Raw genomic sequence first — 22,083 nt, 5'->3', positions numbered from 1 at the left:
ACCAGTAGAAACTTGGCCTTTCCTGGCCTGGTCAATGAAGCAGTGCTGCCTGCTCTTTGAGCTCCACGTTCCTGTTGCCTTGTGGCCCTGAACCTTTTACCTGTTGCCATCCTGCCCAGGAAAAATGCAGCATTATCAACAACCCCCCCCCCCCCCGTCACAAGTTAAAATTTAGGACTGGAAACCATCCCTTCAGGCCAAACAGTCTTATTTATATATAAGTTCAGTTGTAATATACATGCCCTGACCTCAGTGAGCCAAGGTAGCCCATTAGATCTCATTAGATCATGGAAGCTCAGCAGGATCGGCCTCAGTTAGTACTTGGATGGGAAACCACAAAGGAAGTTGAGGGTTGCTATGTAGAGGGCAGGCCATGGCAGACCGCTCATCTCTTGCCCTGAAAATTCTGAGGGTTGCTATATGTCAGCTGTGGCTTGATATTACTTCCCACCACCGTGATATGTGCCTACAGGTCCCTTAGAGCTCTCTCAGCCCCACCTACCTCACAGGGTGTCTCTTGTGGGGAGAGGAAGGGAAAGGTGTTTGTAAGCTGCTTTGAGACTCCTGCGGTTAGTGAAAAGTGGGTTATAAAAAACAGCTTTTCTTCTCTCGTATGATGCACAGGTCTTGAGCATCCATTCAAGAAGACCCTTGAATCTGCCGGCAGACTTGATTGGATTCCTGTTTGCCAGATTTTTAAAATGCCTGGGGCAGGAGTCTAGGATCCAGGATTTTATCTTCAAAGAAAAGCAAGCAGTATAAAACCTCTCCTCTTTACTATCTGTCAAAAAACTATTGCAAGAGGGAGGAAGAGTGTAAAATCCCGAATCCCCCCTCCCCATTTGCCACTACAGTTCACAATGCTGCACACAATTTGTAGATGAATTTCATTTTTATCCATCCCCCACTGATCCTCACTGATGTCACTTCTCATAACCTGGGATGAATCCTGGCACATTCACACATGCGATCCACCCTGAAGGTTCAGTCATGAACATGCGTGTCCGAAGCAACCCACAGTTCTTGGGTGTAAAATGCTTTGTGTTAATTTAAGAACGTGTTCCCATTTCAGCCAAGTGATACGGATATGCCTGAACTTGTTTAGCAAATGGCGAGACCTTGTGCTTTACATTAAAGAGCTCATTGAAATACGCTACAAGAATAATATGAATAATTCCTTCCATGCAGATCTTTCTATTTTCAACCCAAAATGGGAGGAAATGAGATCACTTTCCAGTTTATGAACAGCTTACCCAAGATATAAGCAGTGCAAGATCTGGTTTCTCTCTCTCTCGTTTTTAATAATTAAGAACCTGGCCAAGCAATACAACAGAAGAAAACTTAATTTCTTCTTTTAATTTAATTTGAATGGAGAACACTGCTGGGAACCCAGGAGAACCATCTCTTTTTTCATTGTGTACTTAGGAAGTGCTCCCAGATTCTACTCGGAAACATCTCCTTATTGATGGCAATCTCCAGTTAAAATCGGACAGCAGTACGTGTTAGATGCAAAACTGCTCAGTGGACTCTGCAGCCCTTAAATTAGTGGTACCCAGCCTGTGAGTTGCAAGAAACCAGAGTAGCCATATGATTACAATATGCCCTGTGCTGCATGCTTCTGAACAGATGTACAATAATATAGGGTAAAGAAAGGTAAAGGTATCCCCTGTGCAAGCACCGAGTCATGTCTGACCCTTGGTGTGATGCCCTCTAGCGTTTTCATGGCAGACTCAATACGGGGTGGTTTGCCAGTGCCTTCCCCAGTCATTACCGTTTACCCCCCAGCAAGCTGGGTACTCATTTTACCGATCTCGGAAGGATGGAAGGCTGAGTCAACCTTGAGCCGGCTGCTGGGATTGAACTCCCAGCCTCGTGGTCAGAGCTTCATACAGCATGTCGGCTGCCTTATCACCCTGTGCCACAAGAGGCTCTTCATAATATATGATAAAATGCTTAAATATATGCACAACCATGGATTTTCTGGGCCCTTTACATCTGTTAGAATGAAGCCAAAAGTTTATTCATCTTCCAGTTCTGGCAGTGGCTGTTTCATGTTGTGAACGACCCGTGAGCAGCAAGCTTCATCGGGCAACAGTTTCCCCCTTTGATTGCCATTCACCAAATTAGACATGGGGACAGCCTGGTGATGCTCCTCATCCTCATTCAGTGGAGCAACACCTGAATATCTTTCTGTTTTGGGGCAGAAAGAGACATCACAATGGTCTGGCAATTTCTATAATCTCTTTGGTAAAAACCAAAGAGATCTTGGAATACCTAGAGTGTCACATTGTCCCTTCCTGTTCCAAAATGGGGCCTCAGAATCTCTTCCTCCTCCCCTTTCCCGGTCTTGCCTACTTCCCTAGAAGATGGGGCCATTGCTGCACTAGACCTGGTGCTCAGAAGAGACACGTGTGGCTCCCGAGCCACTGAGCAAGTATGGCTGCCTTACAGCCTCTTGCAAGCAGGGCTTCTGATACTGAAAGAATTGTTGATTGTTAATAGTAGCAGCAGCAGCAGTATCTGAAAAATGAGGCATTGGGTAGAATGTCAAGGAGAACAGATCCTTTCCCCCGGGAGGACCTGGCCATTGAACTTGCAAGAAAATTTCCTGTTGTGCTACGGCTCTAAGGGGAAAGAGAAAGCAGAGCCAAGCCCAGGGTATGCAAGCACCTGAGGGGCTGCTTGGCTTGGATGTGACAATGACAGTAATCACTGAGAGCCCAGCAATGGCCTTCTGCACTGCCGTCAGTTTGTGGGAGAAAGCAGCAGGCAGTTAATGCCTCTTGGCTAATCTGGAGAGCCAGGTTTGATTCCCCGCTCCTCCACATGCAGCCAGCTGTGTCCTGTTAGAGCTATTCTCACAGAGCAGATCTTTCGGGGGTCTCTCAGACCCACGTGCCTCGCAAGCTGTCTATTGTGGGGAGTTGTTGAAGAGCTGGCTGGATGTGTGCCCTCCATGGTGTATTTGTGAGAATCCTGGCTGCAGCATTCTGGACCAGTTGCAGTTTCCAGATCAAGATCAAGGGAAGGCCTGCGTGAGTTGCAGAAGTCTAGTCTAGAGGTGACCGTCACATGGATCACTGTAGCTAGGTGTTCCGGGGCCAAGTAGGGCACTAGTAGCTTGGCGTAGATAGTAGAAAGCCTGCAGTACTACTCTAGTGATCTGTGCCTCCATGGAAAGGGAAGCATAACGGATCCCACCCAGGTTTTTGGTGGAGTGAGCTACTGTTAGCTGCACTCTGTCCAGGTTGGGTGGTTGCACTTCCTCATTTAGACCCTTCCTGTCCAGCCACAGGATCTTTGAAGGGTTGGGCTTCAGACCACTCTGCTTGAGCCACCTCATCACAGCTTCCAGGCATCTGGCTAAGGATTCAGGGGGAGAATCAGGGTGGCCCTCCATGAGGAGGAAAAGCTGGATGTCATCTGTGTATTGATGGCATCTCAGCCTGAACCATCGGCATTCAGATATCACAAGTGAATTCAGAGATAACCAAACAATTGCTTTTTGCAGGGATAGGCAAGTGACTGCAGTGTCTACTTGTAGAGATAATAGGGTGGCTCTGACAAGCAAAATGGGAGGGGGCTGAGATGAGGATTGTACCTGTGGACACCCTTGGAGCAAGCCAAGCTCCATTGGCACTACCTGCATCTTAGAGATCTGCCTCAGCCTCACCTGCTGGCTGTGCAGGTCTGGGAGGGGATGGTGGGCGTCAGCCATGCTTGTTGCCCTCTCCATGCCAGCTGTCCCCAGCAGTGCTGCCAGGATATCGGTGGCCCTGGGTGCCAACCAAAATAATCTGGTGCCTCACTTTTCGCATGCAAGCTGGAAGTCGCCCACCTCTGGTTCATTGTGATGGCTGATTACAATTCTAGCACAGGTGTGATGAAATTTGCCTCCTAAAAACCGTTCATCTCCTCCGTTTTCTCCAGAAGCCGTGTTATTTTTGCATAAGTTAATGATTTATTTAGCAAGCTGAGGACATCTATTGTTGTTTTCTGAGAGGTTCTTTTGCAGAACTTGTTCCTTTAAAGGCTCCATTCAGGGGTAAGGTTTTTTTTTTTTTTAATGCATCATTCTTCTGTTCCATTATTTTGCTCTTCCAGGAGAACAAACCACCCTACTTAACAATTCTATTGATATAGAATTTAAGCTTTCCGTCCCCGTTTGCAAATGAATGGTGGCACACATTTGAAGACTGTTTCGAGCATATAACTTGGTTAATTACAGTCATAGAAAATGCTGCTTACCTAAGAAGGGCAATCTGCTCTCCGGGTGGAACGCGGGAGAGAGGTTTTGAGTGAATTGCACTATTGACATTATTGTAGGGCAAAGGAAAGCAGAGCTTTATTCCTGGACTGGATGAAGTGTCACAGCAATTTTTTTTCTGTACGCTGATTTACGATTGTCTTTCAAAGTGCCTATGACTCAAGCGCTGAGGCACCGTACCGTAATTATGACAAGGAGCTTTGATTTGCTGCCAAAATCTCCGTCCTGAATATCTGCTGCTCTGGCCTTAAGAGCACCAAGAACAAAGCACCAAGGAGCATTTTAAAGAACCTCTCTTGAATGTTTAAATGATTGCCCAAAATCTGAACATCTTTGATTAGTAGTCTTGGCAGGCAGCTGATTACAAAAACGTCTGTTTTAATGTTTCAGGAGCCAGGAGGTGGATTTCGCTCCTCCTCCCTGTGACCCAGAAGCCCTACCCTAAAATCAATGCCTAACCCCCAACGTTATTCATATAGATTCTGAAAGAAGAGTTCAGAGGGGCATGCAGGGCAGAACCCCCTAAATGATGACGGAGGTAAAGAAGAAGAGAGCTGATTATTTTAAATGTTTAAACAGCCGTACTCAGGCACTAAAATAACGAATAAAATTCCAGTTATTTCTTGAGGAATGGATAATGAGAAATACAAGGAAAGGACAAAAAAGCAGGGGGGGGGAGAGTCTTATCTAAGAATTGTGGGTTTTGATGATATGGGGGGTTGTATTTTATGATGTTTTATGATTATATTGTGTTTTTATGAAATATTTTATTGTGAACCACTGTGAGCCAGCTTGCTGGGAACAGCGGTATATAAATTTAATTATAAATAAATAAAAATAGGGAAGCCAGATCTCCTTCAGCTCTGTGAGGGGGGCCGGGGAGGTGGAGGAGGTGATCAGCCATGTAGTGATATCACTTCCGGTGCGACACAAAAGGGGTATTAGTACTTTGCACAATGCACCAGCATTCACCCAAGAAGCAGAAGAGGTGGTTTTTATACTCGGCTTATTGCTGCCCAAAGGAGTCTCAAGGCAGCTTCCAAACCCCTTCCCTTCCTCTCCCCACAACAGACACCCTGTGAGGCAGGTGAAGCTAAGAGAGCTCTGAGAGAAACTGCTCCGTGAGAATGGCTTCTAACAGGACTGTGAGTGGCCCAAGGTCACCCAGCTGGCTGCACGTGGAGGAGGAGTGGGGAATCAAACCCAGTTTGCTAGATTAGAAGCCGCCGCTCTTAACCACCACAGCAAAGCTCTATGGTTAAACCAAAGAGTCTGGGGCAAATGCTACGATGTCTCCAACAATGTCATGACATCATTTCCAGTTGTGCTGGAAGTGACATCACCGCATCCCTGGCTCATCCCCCCCAGGTGAGTTTCTTGAAAATTGCCAGCCTTAGGCTGGCAGACTTAATGCCAAATAAAAGCAGCATTTAGCAGGCATTTTGAAGAGGCTCTCCCGTTCCCCAGCATTCTGCAACTTTGTAACCACAGTTTGTTTCTGTTTTATTTAATACATTTATTGACAGCCTTTCAACAACAATCGGTTAGTGGCAATTTAAACTGGCAGGAAGAGGAGCAGCCAATGCATAAAGCTGCCTTATCCAGAGCCAGCCCATTTGCTTACCGAGATTTGTCCTGTTTTCTCTGACTGGCAGCAGCTGTCTGAGTAATGTGTGAAAAGAAGGGAAAATGGACGCAGATAAGCAGTTCTAAATCATGCTTTGCATATTGTATGGTTAGCACCAGAAGCCAAGGTGTGGGGCTTGGGCTGTCCACAGTCATTAGTGTAAGCCATGGCTCAGCATGATGTCTGAATTAAGTCAGCTGTTCTGGATGGCAGAGAATGGGCTTTCTGAGCAAGCTTAAGCCCTTCTTTTTTCCCCTAAAGGATCTACCGCTAGCCAGATGTGCATGAAGAAAACCTTGAAAGATCAAAGGGCATCTATTCCACATGGAGCATGGACAGGGCCTCTGTTTCTGTAGACTTTTCAAAATCAGATTGCCATCTTCTGCATTTTACTGTTTTCTACTTCTGCCTGCCTGCCCATTTTGGTTGCTAAATTTAAGAGCTGGAAAACATGCTATGATGTAAATACTGGGCAACCACTGGCTTTTTAAATGCATATTTTAGGATTTAAAAATAAAAAGATATTTGGAGAACTATAAAAGTATACAAAGTGTGGATTCTCTCATCCTGTCTGGCCTTCGTTGACTTGGTGAATAATATTAACTGTGTAAATTGTGGATTTCAGAGGGAGGTTGGCGAAAGATGGAGAAAGTGAAGACTGAATTCACAAATATTGTTTAAAGCCCTTTTCTGCTCAGCTGCCAGTGTGGATTTATGACAAGGCAGTTCTAAGAGAACTGGGCCAATGGCAAGCTAATTCAAAACCCTTGAGCATTGTTATGTTTAATTAGGGTCTTCCTGAGTAGATAGCCCTGGGCTAGGTAGCACAATGGTATAGCTCAGGGGTCTTTAACATTTTTTGAGCCTGCAGTTACCTTTGGAATTCTGGCACAATAGTAGATGCAATCACAAAATGGCTGTCATTGGAGGTGGAGGCAGCCTCCAAATGTCAGGGAGTGAGAGGTTACACATAACTCTAGTTCCTCATTATTCCAAGCAGAAACTCTGCTTAACAGTATGACTTTTTGAAGGGATGTATTGTTTAAAAACATTTTCTTCCCTACACACAGTGAAGATCCTTGTGCCATGGTGGCCCTGGTGTAACTCAACAGAACTTAGCTTCAGAATATTCAGTCCTGCATGCCCAGGGAAGCTTTGGCCTTTGGGTTTCTTGATGAGAAACCTTCTTCACAGGTAGGGGCAAAATTTCGTTTTCCCTGGTCTTTGCCTCCAAATGCTTCTTAACCTCACATTCTTAGCAACTCTAGTGTGCTTGTATGGAATCGTAGCAGTGGTGCCTGTCCTCAAAACACATGTGTTTCCAAGAAGAAGAAGAAGAAGAAGAAGAAGAAGAAGAAGAAGAAGAAGAAGAAGAAGAAGAAGAAGAAGAAGAAGAAGAAGAAGAAGAAGAAGAAGAAAGAGGAGGAGGAGGAAGAGGAAGAGGAAGAGGAAGAGGTGGAGGAGGAACCTTTTGGCTCCTTAAGGTCTATCAGTATTTTGTTCCAACCTGAACAGTGAGAGATAACACGGAATGGGAGAGAAGCAATGTAGGATAGTGGTGGGATAGTGGTTGGAGTATCATTCTAAGTCCCTGAGAGATCTGGATTCCAAGCCCTTCCCCCTTGCAACCATGAAGCTCAGCAGGTGACTTTGGACCAGCCAGTTTCTCTTTGTGTGCCTTGCCTCACAGGGTTTTTGTCAGGAACAGAACCTTTTGTGCCTCCTGGGACGGAAGACAGATTAGAAACGGATCGATGGAATAAGCTGGAGTTTCCCTCTTGTGCAAGTTCAGGAGTATTTCTCCTGAAGGGAAAAAAAAATTACATCCTCGTCTGGGTGCAGAAGATGAACAACTAAGAAAGCTGACAGGAAGAAAGTTGATGCATTTGAAATGTCGTGTTTGAGGAGAGTTTTCTGGCTACCGTGAAACATCAAAAAGACAAATAAGTGGGGTTTGAATCAAATCAAGCCTGAACTCTCCCTAGAAGCTAAAATGACTAAACTGAGGCATTTGTACTTTGGTCACATTCTGAGAAGACAAAAGTCACTGGAAAAGACAAGTATGCTGGAGAAAACTGAAGGCAGCAGGAAAAGAGAAAGACCCAACATGAGATTTATTGGCCCAATAAAGGAAGCTCCAACCCTCCATTTGCAAGACCTGAATATGGTTGTTACAGATAGGACACTGTGGAGGGCATTAATGCATAGAGTCACCATAAGTCAGAAGTGACTCACTAGCCTTTTGCCACTTGTACTGCAACCCTGAGTATTGCTTGCTCTAAAGTCCCACTAAATTCAACAGGGCTTAATCCCAGGTTAATGTGCACAGGATTAGGATTGCTTGCAACAAAAGAAGACATTTTTCTTGGGCTGTCTCCAGGACTCGGCCATTGAAAATATAGGGTGTGTTTCACTTACAGGATGGGCCAGCAGTGTGGAAAGTGCAAAGGGATCTTGAGAAATAAATTATCTTCCTGAACCTTTTACTAATAGATGTACCAATGTGCGTTGCTTTGAAAGGATTCATGAGATAGAGAACCATTTCTCCTGGGGAAAAAACACAGTGTCTTTGAGTGTTGTCTGGCTAATGTCTCATGAAAGTACTGGGACAGCCAGCTACCCTGTTTGGATGCCTGCTGTTTCATAAAGACTTTTAATTATTGTTCGAGCCCATCAGTACTCTGCAGTTGTCTTGGGCTAGTCCCAGAGAAGGGGCAAGGTTGCTAACAGCCCTGGAGATAAGGGTCCTGTCCCTTTAACAGAGGCTTAATGTTTAGAAATGGGCCGCGGAAGCTTTATGTGGCCCGGAGGTAAATAACATCACCTGGTAAATAATATCCCATTAAGCTTCTGTTGCCCTGACCTAGATGCCTCAGCCTAGCCCCATCTCATCAAATCTTGGAAGCTAAACAGAGTCAGCCCTGGTTAGTACTTGGATGTGAGGTCATCAGAGAAGGCCAGGGTTACTACACAGGGTCAGGCAAACTGTCACTGAACACCTCTTTCCTGGGCTGATCAAGCACTGGGGTTCGGAAGCTCAATTTTTAAAAACCAGTCTGCACCTGACACCAGTGTCCACTCTGTTCACCTTCCCCCCGCCCCCCCCCCCATCTGCAACATTCAGGAGCCATGACGGAGTCACTCCACTCGTCCCCTGGCATATCCGAGGGTGAATTCTCTCCATTGGAGAAATGGGTGCAGACTCTTCCATGAGAAGATGCAGTGTCTCAATCAGACTTTATCCCCCACCCTCCACCTCCACGCCAGTCATGACTCCGTCACCGAATGGAACTTGACTTTTTTTTGGCTGTAATCTGTGAAGCCTAAAAAGAGGATTGTGCCGCAAGGATTGTGGCATGAGGAAGTGAGCCTAGGAAAGTCTACTAAGAACTCAATACCACTGCACTTGATTGGGTTTGCTCTAGTGTGGGACTACACCCTTTCCAGGAGAGGTTCAGGGTAGGATTGCCAGTTTTAGATGAGGAATTGCCTGGAGATTTGAGGGGGGTGAAGCCTGAGGAAGGTGGGGTTTGGGGAGGGGAGTGGCCTCAGCAGGGGGCAATGCCATAGATCATAGAATTGGATGATTGCCTTAAAAGTCATCAGCAAGAATTTTTTAGCTATGCCAGTCCTAAGCTGGGCAATTCCTGGAGGTTTTGGGGTGGAGACTGGAGAAGGGAGGATTTGGGATGGAAAGGGATTCTAGCAGTGCTTAAAACCATCGAATGCCCTCTCTAAAGCAGCTATTTTCTCCAGGGGAATTGATCTCTGTTGTCTGGAGATCTGTTATGATTCCAGGAGATCTCCAAGGCTCACCAGAAGGTAGTCAGCCCTAAATTAAAATGTATGTTCTTTGTCCTGTGCTCATTTTCACCCGCCAAACAGCTCTGAGCATTCACTTGCTTAAATGTAAGATTTTTCCAGATGTTAATTTTTTGTAAGCGTAAGTTTTTTGTACGTGTAAGATTTTGTATATGTAAGATTTTTCCAGACCTGAGCAAGCGCTTTGGCATTTATTTGTGTTTTGTTGCATCTTGATCTTGCTTTGTCCCTATTATAAAAATGCACAAAGTAGATTGCAGAACAAGTGATATCAAAAAGATGCTGGGGGATAATATCAAAAAGATGCTATGGCCGTGTGCCAGGAGTGATCCCAAGTGGTGTATTGGCTAGTGTTTCAAATGAGGATCTGGAGAAATCCAGGCTTCAACGCAACTTGGCTGAATTCTCACTCATTCGTGGAAGTTTACTGGGTGACTACAGGGCCAGTCTCCTTTTTCTGAGCCTTGATCCACGTCCCAGGTAGGGTTGCCAGCTCTGATCCCACTTCCTGCACAACACCAACGATGTGGCCTGGGTCTTCCTCTTTCTGCTGGAAACTAGGGGACAGAGCCTGGCAGCAGAGAATTCTCACCTCCACTTGGGAGGGGGGGCAGTCTAGCAACCCTAGCTAGGAGTGATAAGCAGAATACAAATATCTAAAAGGCCCTTTCCCTGTAATTATGCTGATGAGTTTGTCAGTTGCTCTCTGCTGAATCCAGGGCCAAGCATGACAGAAAGGTGATTGATAGCTGTTCTTTCTGTTAAATCTTTGAAGAAGAGACCCAGTGAGAGTCATCTGATGAACTGTTATATTTTGTTCAAATCTGGGACTAGCACAGGTTCTTGCGTTTTGCCGAGACCTTCTGCTGTTGACTCCTGCTGCCTCGCCATCCCACCTCAATGTGTGAACCTGCAAGTACAGATTTCATCTCTGAAGCCTGGAAAACGGGTCTCTTCCTTCAGGCTCAAGGAGGTGGCAGGTTACAGCGGATGAAGGAGGCGGCAGGTTGATGAGCGATAGGGTTATGAGAGTCCTGCATATTGCAGAGGGTTGGACTAGATGACCCATGAGGTCCCTTCCAACTCTACGATTCTATGATTCTAGGAAGTGATGGATCATTCGCAGGGAAAACATGCAGAACATTTTCAACAACATCAACATGAGTTTTGCTCTTCAAAGCAAAAATCAATGACCAATCCTGCAGCTGGGCCAACAGGGAATGTTTGTTTACAGTCAATAAATCTTGAATTTGATTCCTACTGGTTGGCAGGGTAAGGGCAGCTGAGAACTCTACACTTCTGGAGACAATCTCCAGCCCAGCCCATAAACGAAGCTAGTGATTTCTGACCTGATCCAAGGCAAGGAGCCGTGAGCTTCCATGCAGAATCTAGTCACTATAAGGGTCATGATGAATAATGCTAATCCTCTTTATATATAAAAATACAAACCCTGTATTTTGAATACCAAACGTGGAATAAATTGTCAAACCGTAGGGGGGGAAATGCAATTTCACAGCTGAAGACTGACCTCACTTCAACACTGAATTGACTGTTGCCATGCAGTGCAATCCCATACCCTTCTAAGCCCACTAACTCCAGTGGACAAAGAAGGACACATTGCTTTGAATGGGCTCCAGGTGGGCAGGCTGAACCCTCCTATTTTCAAGATGCTTTCAAATGCAAAGTACCTTCCCAGAATCAAATGAGGAAGTTATTGAATGAATGGAGGTTAGCAGTTACTAATGAATCTATCATAATTAAAAATCACATGTTAAAATTGGGGTGACAAATGTGGCCCATTCAGGTCTCTTATCTGGACCACGAGCAAGTAAGAGTAGCAAAAAGACCTGCGTCTGGTCAGCTGGCAGGAGGGTCCATCTCCCCTTCCTCTTTCTGTTGGAAGCATATGTGTATTTGCTGTCCTCTCTCCTCCTGCGGCTAGAGGCTGGGGGAGGGAGGGGCGGTTCATCACTTCCCTGTCAATGCGCATCTACATTGGACCTCCCCCTTTGCTCCTGCAGCAGAAGCCGCCTCCTTTACCACTGCCACCACTAACTTCTTGTCCTCCTCTGCCCTCCTCTCTTGCTTTTTCTCTTTTGCAATGCTGGAGAAGTAGCCCTTTGGGAGGAAGAAAGAGGAAAGAAAGAAGAAGAAGGGAGGGAGAAAGTTGTTATGTGGGGTGAGGGGTGGGGAACTGCTGATGGAAAGGGGCATTAGAGGGAGCATAGGAATGGAAACGCCAAAGTATCTGGGGAGGGGTATAAGGGGCTAAACAGAGGAGCACCAATGGGAAGGGTTAATGCAGGGGTAGTCAAACTGTGGCCCTCCAGATGTCCATGGACTACAATACCCAGGAGTCCCCTGCCAGCATTCGCTGGCAGGGGCTCCTGGGAATTGTAGTCCATGGACATCTGGAGGGCTGCAGTTTGACTACCCCTGGACGGGTATACAGTCGGGTGAGTGGTGGGAGTGCACTTAGAAAGCTGGTGGATAGTTCATGATTTTGTGATGGATTGAGCAAGCGTTGAGGACTCCAGTCCCTTGTTTATTTTATATGTGTACATTTTGGGGTGGAGCTCTCTAAATGCGGATGAACCCCCCCCCTCTCTCTTTCATGCACATGCACACAAACACACACAAATGCTTCCCGTGTTGCAGAGGGGAAAAATTGCTGATCTAGTGTAGTGGGGAAGTGTATTTTTAGACCGGGAATAGGACCCCTGAGATTACTTGTGTTGGCGAGGGGCGGGGGAGTGGACATAAAAGGTTTCTCTAAGATGGGAAGTGTGCTCAAGGTGAATTACACATCATGAGTCAGTACAGTTGACAAAATGGGACATTGACACTGCTCCCCATCTACCGATGAAGGCTTGCCACAAATCACAGGCAGGTGGAGAAGCAGGGAGATGCTGTACTGAAGGATAAGCTTTCAGGCCAGATTTTGGGTCAAAATTACCCCCCAGTTTAAGGCTTTTGCTTCTAAAAATCTGTGTTTGGGACAACATAGATCTGTGAATGACTCTTTTTCTCCTGTAATAAAGGCTGTAATAAATCAAAATTTCTCAGTTTACAGATGCACACCTCAACAGCAGAGTAAAGACTGCTACAGCAGACGTTGACTCCAGATTTTGATGGAATAATTTAGAACAAGAGGTGCCAGTTATCAAAGGCTGTTAAATAAACAAAATGCTGCAAGAGTGTTCACGTTTTTAAGCATGTTTGCATTTTGAATAACAAATAATATCATTAATGGGGTTTGCCCGTGTCCTTTATAAAGTTTCTCTCTCCAGTATCTGGCATCGTATTTTATGGCACATAAGGCCCGGCCCTACAAAGGGACAGATTTGACCCTCGTCATAAATAACGTCAACTATGTTGATGTTTCAGGGATTTAAATATGACATATTTATCTACTGACAGCATTTGCTGCAGAGTTGGGTTGGAAACTTCCTGGAGACTTAGGGAGCAAAGTTTGGGGAGGGTGGGATTTGGGGAGGGGATGGATTTCCATTGGGGTGCGATCCATAGGGCCATTTCCCACGGCGATCTTTGTTGCAAATTGTTTGCGGAATGAAAAATCGCCATTTAAAATAGTGGAATTCGTCGTTTTGCACACCTGGCTTTGTAGTGGAATCAGTTGCGTTTTTTAGCGTTTCCCACAGGCTTCCGGTCTCGGCAGAAATCGCTAGAAAGGAAGCGCTATTGCCAAGCTTGTCCCGCCCCTGGCCGTCAAGCAGCCAATGGGCAGCCGTTAGCATGCTCCCAAACAGCCCCTTTCCCTTTAAGAAAGCTTTTTTAAAAAAAAAAACAGACCCATAGCAACGAATCTACGTAGATTCCTTGCACTGGAGAGACCCATCCAGCTGCCTAATGTGATCTATCGTTTGATTGTATGATCGTTGGCACGCTGGCTCGAGTGATAAAAAAAAATTCCCCCCCCCCCTTCTCACGGGCTCGATTTTCGGCTGAATTTATGTGTAAAAAATAAAGGGACTTTATTTCAGCAAACGGGCTTTTATGTGGTTTGTGCTTAGTGACTAAAGGTGAAGGACTGAAGCCAGGGAAGCCTCTAAACAGAAAGAGGCTCGCCGGTGCGTTTATCCCCGCTCGCTCCGAGAAAAAAAAATGGCGATCGCTTCGCCGGAAGTTTGGAGGAGAGATCCAGGGGGAGGGACTTTGAAGAACCAGCTACAATGGTAACGCACAGGTCTTTAGCGCTACTGTTGCAGATTGGTTGCAGGAGTGTATCGCTATCCGGAGGGTGAATCCAGTTTTCTGGATTCCCCTGAAAGCGCCACAACGAAGCGCTTATTGCTGATCGGTTTCAGGATTGTTGCAGATTGTTGACGACGTCGTGCGTTATGGCAAATTAGTAGCGTTTTCAATCGGCAACCATTGTGCTATTTTTAAGCCGTGGGAAATGCCCCATAGAATCCTCCCTCTAAAGCTCCCACTTTGCTCCTAGGGATCTTAACCTCTGTCATCTAGAGCAGGGGTAGTCAACCTGTGGTCCTCCAGATGTCCATGGACTACAATTCCCATGAGCCCCTGCCAGCAAATGCTGGCAGGGGCTCATGGGAATTGTAGTCCATGAACATCTGGAGGACCACAGGTTGACTACCCCTGATCTAGAGATCAATTCTAAATCTGGGAGCTCTCCAAGGTCCAGAAGATGAAAGATCCAGTTGACCATCTGGGATCTCTTAGCTACAAGTATAGTTGCCAAATCTGGTTGGGGAGATTTCTGGAGACTCAGATGGAGCCTGGGAATGCCAGAGTTTGGGTTGGGGCACAGCAGGGAATCCACCCTTTGAAGCAGCCTGGTTTATTTTTCCGTTTTCCTTTTTATTTATTTTGCATGGGAACAGATTTCCATAGTCTAAAGATCAGTTGTTATTCTAGCGGATCTCCAGGTCTCACCTGGAGGTTGGCAACAACAGGTAGATTTCTGCTTGACTCATCATGCTGTGCTGCGGTGGCAGGGGTGGCCAAACTGTGGCTCTCCAGATGGCGATGGACTACAATTCCCACAAGCCCCTGCCACAGTTTGACCACCCCTGCTATAGAGGAGAGCCAATGGCAAAGTGAAGCCCTGATGCAGCCTGGTTGGCAAATGACTAGAGATGACAGTCGTTCGGCTTCCTGCAGAATGTTCCCTGAACAATGCCAAAAAGCATTGCCTGAACAATTCCAGGAACATTCTAAGGACATGTTGCCCCAAACAGAACACTGGGTGGCAGCCCTTGCATCTCTCAATCAACAGGGAAGGTAAAATAGTGGTAGACCACCCAGCAAGCGGAATGGGCGCTCAAGGGGTTTTTCCCTTACTAGTTACTCCTGTTCCATAAACACAAGACAAATCAGACTTTGCAAATTGCACAGACCTTGCGGGAGGGTCTCCAAACAAGGATGCATCATTTTAAACGCATACATGACACCTGGCTAAGGCAGTTTTCAAGACAGAATGAAAATGATACTAGTTACTCAGATGCTTCTCAGCCTGAGCAACGGATACAATCACTCTTTGCAAGGGGTCTCAGCAAAAATAGTGACATGTTATTATCATTATAAAATTTAAAATTAGGTCATGATCTTAATGAGAGAGAGAGGGGGGGGGACTGCTTCTTCATTTCACAGCCTTCCCAAATAATAGTGAGCCTCTTGTGGAGCAGAGTGGTAAGTTTCAGAAATGCTGTCTGAAGCTGTCTGTCCATGAGGTTGGGAGTTCGATCCCAGCAGCCGTCTCAAGGTTGACTCAGCCTTCCATCCTTCCGAGGTCGGTAAAATGAGCACCCAGCTTGCTGGGGGGTAAACGGTAATGACTGGGGAAGGCACTGGCAAACCACCCCGTATTGAGTCTGCCATGAAAACGCTAGAGGGCGTCACCCCAAGGGTCAGACATGACTCGGTGCTTGCACAGGGGATACCTTTACCTTTACCCAAATAATACTGATAAAGGTAAATTTTTATTTCAGGTAAAGAGCCGTACAATAACAAGCTGATGCTGGAGGAGGAGTCGCTGAAGGAGAGTTTAAAAGGCAGACGCTGAAGCCGTCATTCGAGGTGGGTGGTTTGTGTTTCTACAACTCTACTTTGATGCACCAGGATTTAGGAGGCAGTTCTGGAAATAACCTAGTTAAAAAGAGAGGTTGTTTTCCTTTTTGTGCCTGTGTTCCATTCCAAATGTTCATTTCTGTTCATCATATGCCTTATCAGATTTTTTTTTGTTTTCGTTTGTATCATTGAAATGAATGAATGAATGAATGAATGAATGAATGAATGAATGAATGAATGAATGAATGAATGAATGGGTAGCTGTGCAGGAAATGCTACAAAGGGTTTATATGTGCAATCCTGCGTCACAGATCATGGATGGGTACAAACTGGAGATATGTGTTTCAGTTTGTGTTTTGCAACATGCCCCATGGGTGAACCATGGGCCATCACAATCTTTAGCCGTGTCACAAACTGGTCACAAACAGTGAATTGAAAAGAATTCATGGGGCCCGTAGCACCAGAACCAGATAAGGATTTGCAGGGCCCTAGCAGAGTACAACTGCAGCAGGAGTAGCCATATGGGAGGGAGCCCCCCCCCCACAGTGGAATGTTCTTATAGAGGGGAAAAGGTTGATGAGAGAGGCTACAGCCCTGATCCATGGGGGGAAGACACAGCGCAATGCCCCTGGAAGCGTGCGGCCAGTTGCATGTGATACATGGATAAACCAGTCCTGGGTAGAAAACCCACCACTGGGTATTCTAAATCAGGGGTAGTCAACCTGTGGTCCTCCAGATGTCCATGGACTACAATTCCCATGAGCTCCTGCCAGCAAATGCTTGTAGTCCATGGACATCTGGAGGACCACAGGTTGACTACCCCTGTTCTAAATACCACCGGGTATTCCAAATTACAGATCACCCCAGAAAGTGCAAAAGCAGTTTTGCTTTAGGTACATTGCAGACTGCAATTTCACACATGTGTTTTTCATTAGCCCATCCAAACCCACAAGAGGGTGGAGGAAATACAGCATTCGTTTTGTTTTACAGTGGTTGTTGTACAATAGCCTTCCATAGAATTTTTGTTCCAAAAATCCAGCCGCCAGCCTCCTCCATCATTTCCTTTTCTACAGAAAAAGGGGGATATGATTTCCTGGGTGTGCCTGTGAAAGAAACCAGGCTTCGTGTGAAAAGACAAATCTCTCTGCCGCTCAGTGCATCTGACCTTTTCGAAAACTGATTTCCTCCATTTCCTGATCCGAGCACCGAGGAAGTCTTCCCAGTAGAACAAGCCTCCACAGTGGCAAAAGCAGTTTCATTAATAATTCAGATTGCCTGAATTAAGGCAGTCAGCCCATTCATTATGCCCTTTTTGAATTAGTATAATCTTATTTCCTTTCTTTCCTGCGTGGCCTTTTGTTACATCCTATTTTGTCACTGCACAGGTCTTAAGCACACCCACCCCTTCGCCATTAACTCAGGTCGCTTTTTCTGTAATTGGGAGGCAGTGACGCAAACCCCTTTTCAGTTATGTTTTTGGAGCCTCCTGCTGAGTGTCCTGGGAAGTAGGCCTCTCTATCTAGATGAGCAGCATTTTGTGTGGACAAGGCAGCAGACATATTTTTTCAGTTTTACTACCTGTGATTGGAAACCATCTTTTTTTTAACGGTCTCCAGTTGCATGCACCAAAATGGCGTCTTTGCAAATTGAGAGGATTAAGGAACTGTAGCTGTGGGAAGCTGCTAAGAACTTTTTGGAGGTCTTTAGCCTTCTTCCGGAATGGTGGTTCTGCTGGAGTTCCACCTTTACAAGCTGTGACAAACCAATTCAAAAGCTGTCTCTGTGGACCATAGTCCTGTATGCAGGACACAGTTGATACAGAGAGGGAAAGAGAAGAAACACTGGTCCATCACCACACATGGATGAGTCAGGGGGCACAGAACAATCTGTACATTAACTGGATGCCTTTGGGAATGAGCAGGTACATACATTCATGACCATAGGACTAACTAGTATCTCTAGTACAAACCCTCCAGATTAAAAGCCGTCACTTTTAACCACAAGACCAAGATGGACCTCCATGTACATTTTTATCCTGTTTGTCTTCCAAGATACTCAAGGTGGAATCTATGGCTTTCCTCTTCATTTTATCCTCACAACAACTTGGTAACATACGTTAGGCTGGCAGAGAGTAACTAGCCCAGGATAACATCAAAGTGGGACTTTGGGAGACTTTGAGTGAGTGTGATTTGGGGTGGGGTATAATACCTCAGTGGGGTATAATGCTATAGAGTCCACCTTCCAAAGCTGCCATTTTCTCCAGGGAACTGATCTCTGTAAAACCAGAGGAACCCCAGGTCCTACCTTAGGACTGGCATCATGCCCTCTCCCATTTTAGGCTGTGAGAGAACCATTGGTCCAAGGCCACCATGACCTTCAAGACTTGAATCCAAGTCTCCCAACTCTCAGGCTGACCAGGACACCACAGAAGCTATGAGCCAGCAGCCAGCCTCAGGGACCACAGATAGCACATGCAGGCTGTCTTGCCCACACATTAACAAATGCAACCATTTCCATGACAGAGATAATGCCAAAATGAGCCTGTGAAAAAGTGCCAAAGGTCAGCAAGAGTACATATATATCACAAGCCAAAATAGTGCAATCCTGCCAGTTTTCATTTTTTTAGTGTATCGACTGAAGTTTATATTCAATGCTTAGTGAGTGCAAATTTTAAATAGCAACATAAGAGTTAATTTTTGTTTCCTTAAATGGCTCCTTCCCTCCCCCCCCCCCTTTGAGGCTCTTTGTTACTGATGTGTCCCTGTCCTGGGGAATAAAGGAGATGTCTTGATTGGGAGGGGGGGGCTTTCCTCTGGTTTTAATTAGGTTAAACCGTGAGGCCCTGTGGTTCTTTCAGTATCTCAAAAGGGCTCATGTATTGCATTATTTTATTTTTATTTTTTGTAATGTGCACATTTATTGAGATTGGATCAATTCATTAACTCACTGATTGGTTTAAAAGAGGGCAAGTATTAATCATCTCAATTTTGTAACAATCAGACAGAACTAATGACCTTCAATTATGTTTTGTGATGTGTGGTTCAAGTTGGCATTTCTATGAATATAAATTCTGCCCCCCCCCCTTGTTTTTCATGATTTACAACCTGCTCCATCCAAGGGCAAAAAGCAAGGTCTGTAAATATTTGCAATTTAATGAACTGTACAAGGCTATGTTTTTTTCTTTTCTTCCAAAAAATAACATTAAAATGAACACCACTCCCTACTCCTAATCCTGAAGGTGGGCTCTTAACTTGCCCTTTTTAATGTTTATGTTTTCAAAAGGTCAGGCTGGTAAAAAAAAACGCTTTCTTTTGCTCCATCGTACCTGCTATTAGGTTAACGGTGGCTTGGTATTTTTTTCCTTCCAATATTGAGTTGCTTTCGTTACTCAGACCTTAATTACATTGATCTCGTTTTCACATACTTGTCATTCAAAGTGCTTAGCAATTAGACAAGTGGTGACTAAGGCAGGTAATCGCTCCTGCACAGCCGTTAGGAGAGAACAAAGGTAAAAATTGTCTGTCTCCGAGGATGAACATCGGATGGCATGGAGGAAGTGCAGAGAAGAGCGTATGAAGAACCTTGCTGGGTCAGACCAGGGTGTGTCTGGTTCAGTGGTCTTCAGCCCATGGTGAAGGATCCCCCCCAGGTGTGTCATAGAGCTCCATCTTCTGCATTACAAACTTCTAGACAGGTGTCATGTTTTGGTTGCCTTTTGGAAGCACTTGTTGCTCATGTGCATGTGTGGTTTGCATGTGTGCTGAGAGGTGGGTCAGGATGGTACAGCAAGTGTCACTCATTGAAGGAGAGGGTTCCTTTTGAATACGGGTGGGTTTTGGGGACTCAGGCTCCTTCTCTTTCTGTCATGTGACTAAAATCATGTGACTTCACATTATGTACTGAGTGGGGCACATGCTGCAGCCAGAAGATTCAAGTTGGGTTGGAAGGCTGAAGACATATGGCCTCGTTCAATCTCCTGTGTCCAGCCACGGCCAATCCAAAGCATCATAGAAGACCATTAAGATTCTTGCTAAATTGGCCTGTGTTTTTATGCTTGGCTGGGTTTTTAATGCTGACTTTCAATATTTTATAGCATTTCATGTTCTTATTTTGTAAGGCACCTAGGGCAGGTCCGCTGGAAAGGTGGCATAGAAATTTCCTAAATGACTAGAAACATGAGTATCATCACTAACATGATCTCACTTGGAAGCATTCAACAAGCTGTTTTGCTCTCACAGTCCCCCTCCCCAGCAAAATGGAGGCCACGATACTACTGTATCCAACTACATCATAATTCTACTACAGCAACAGTTTTAGCAGCCTCTGAACCACAGTAACAACTTGTAGAGTTTGAGTTGGTTGGGCCAGTTACCCAACAGTGCACCTGTCTGGTTCTCGGATTGCCTCATGGAGCAATCAATAATGTTTGGGCCTTGGGAGCGGGATTTTCTCTCAATCGGGATGGGGGTGGGGGAGCACACCTGCTCTAGAGCTGCTGCAAATTTTGCAGTGAATATACTTGACTGTCCGGCTTACTGTGTTCAAAGTCATTTGGTCTGTTCAGTTCATGCTTAGCAGCTCAAAGCCTACTGAACCCGTTTCCCCAAAGCTGCGCATGTGCAAAGGCACTTCTGGTGCTCCTTTTATGGTGAGGGACTATCTGCTTGGCATGGAGAAGGTCCCATGTTCATTCCCTGTCATTTCCAGTTAAAGGACCCGGCACTAGGTCACGTGAAAGTCCTCATGCCAGTCTGAGTAGACCAGGGGTGGGCAAACTGTGGCCCTCCAGATGTCTATGGACTACAATTCCCATGAGCCCCTGCCAGCAAATGCTGGCAGGGGCTCATGGGAAATGTAGTCCATGGGCATCTGGAGGGCCACAGTTAGCCCACCACCGGCATAGACAATACTGATCTTTAGGGACTGTTTTCGTATAATACAGCTTCATGTGTGCATGATTCAAAGTGATTGGTGTCCATTCGCATCACAAAGGGCTACTAAGATGAACACCAAAAGGTTAGGCTTTTATTGATGACTGATTTGTATGATGCAGGAGTGATCTGTCTATTTAAATTCTTGCCTGCTGAACAGAGCAGTTCTGAGGCAAGGATGGGGAGGCAGAAGACCTCAGCTAGGCGTCATGAAAACACGCGTGCCAAGAAAGCCAAGCGCGTTCAACTGCACGGCTAGGAAGGAATACAGCCTGCCGATCACCGACAAATGGATTGACCAATTGTTGAACCAGTTGCTGAAAAATCAGGCTACTGTTTGCAACTGGAGAAGAAGACGTAAGCCCACCTGCCAGGTATTTGAGTATTCCTAGTCTGCACAGCCACAGGGGGATAGGTCCCTTCTGGCTGCTTTTTCCACTTTGACTTGAGTTTTATTTGAATTGTTGCCCGGTCTCCTGCTAATGGTGTGCTTGACTGAACCTCTTGTTAACCCTCCTCCCCAGCCACCTCTCCAAATCCTCCCAATCCTCCCCAAGCACTAGACTGCAAACAAACAGTGTGCATTTGAATGTACCTGATCCTGAAGAACATGGGAGAGAATCAGATGACTTGCAGGGAGGTGGGGGGACAGCCAGCCATTCACAGAGACAGTGGTTGCCATGCCAACCCTGTTCCCTGGGGTACAGCAAGGGAGAGACAAATGCCCTGAAATTAAAAACTAAGCAAGCTCAAGATGGGAAATCTATTCGATAAGGGGGTGTGTACTCTGTGCAATACCACATGTTGACTTGGATAACCCTGGGATTTGCATATTGCCATTCAAAAGTAATTGTGTTCTTGACATTTCCACCTTTACCGCCCCTAAATCCTTCAGATTTTTTTTTATATGATATGAGAGTGTGCAGTGATTGTCAAGCGGCAGGTCAAATAATCCTCTTTTTGTGCCAAGATATTAAAGGACGCCTGCCTCAGATTGGCCTTGCTCTCCCTCCGTGGGCTGTATCACTTCAGATAGAATTCCTGGAGATTTGGAGGCGATGCCAGGGGAGGCTGGTGTTCGGGGAGGGGAAGGAAATTGTGATAGAGTCCATCCTGCAAAGCTGGTGTCTCCACCTCGGGGGTTAGTTGTCATTCCAGCAGAAGTGCACCTAAAGGTATCCCCTGTGCAAGCACCGAGTCATGTCTGACCCTTTGGGTGACGCCCTCTAGCGTTTTCATGGCAGACTCAATACGGGGTGGTTTGCCAGTGCCTTCCCCAGTCATTACCGTTTACCCCCAGCAAGCTGGGTACTCATTTTACCGACCGCGGAAGGATGGAAGGCTGAGTCAACCTTGAGCCGGCTGCTGGGATCGAACTCCCA

General features: G+C 45.8%; 1 protein-coding gene across 1 annotated transcript in view; it reads left to right on the top strand.

Annotated features, from left to right (window-relative positions):
- Nucleotides 1-22,083, top strand: part of SMPD3 (sphingomyelin phosphodiesterase 3) — a 141,592-nt gene that overhangs the window by 32,730 nt on the left and 86,779 nt on the right. Inside the window, exon 2 of the mRNA XM_077310970.1 lies at nt 15,692-15,779. The gene's annotated coding sequence lies outside the window, so the exon portion shown is untranslated. The remainder of the gene's footprint in view (nt 1-15,691; nt 15,780-22,083) is intronic.

The sequence above is a fragment of the Paroedura picta genome, chromosome 14 (genome assembly GCF_049243985.1).
Source record: "Paroedura picta isolate Pp20150507F chromosome 14, Ppicta_v3.0, whole genome shotgun sequence".
NCBI lineage: Eukaryota > Metazoa > Chordata > Lepidosauria > Squamata > Gekkonidae > Paroedura > Paroedura picta.
Note: the sequence above shows the minus strand (reverse complement) of the source record. Positions and strands in the feature narration are given on the sequence as shown.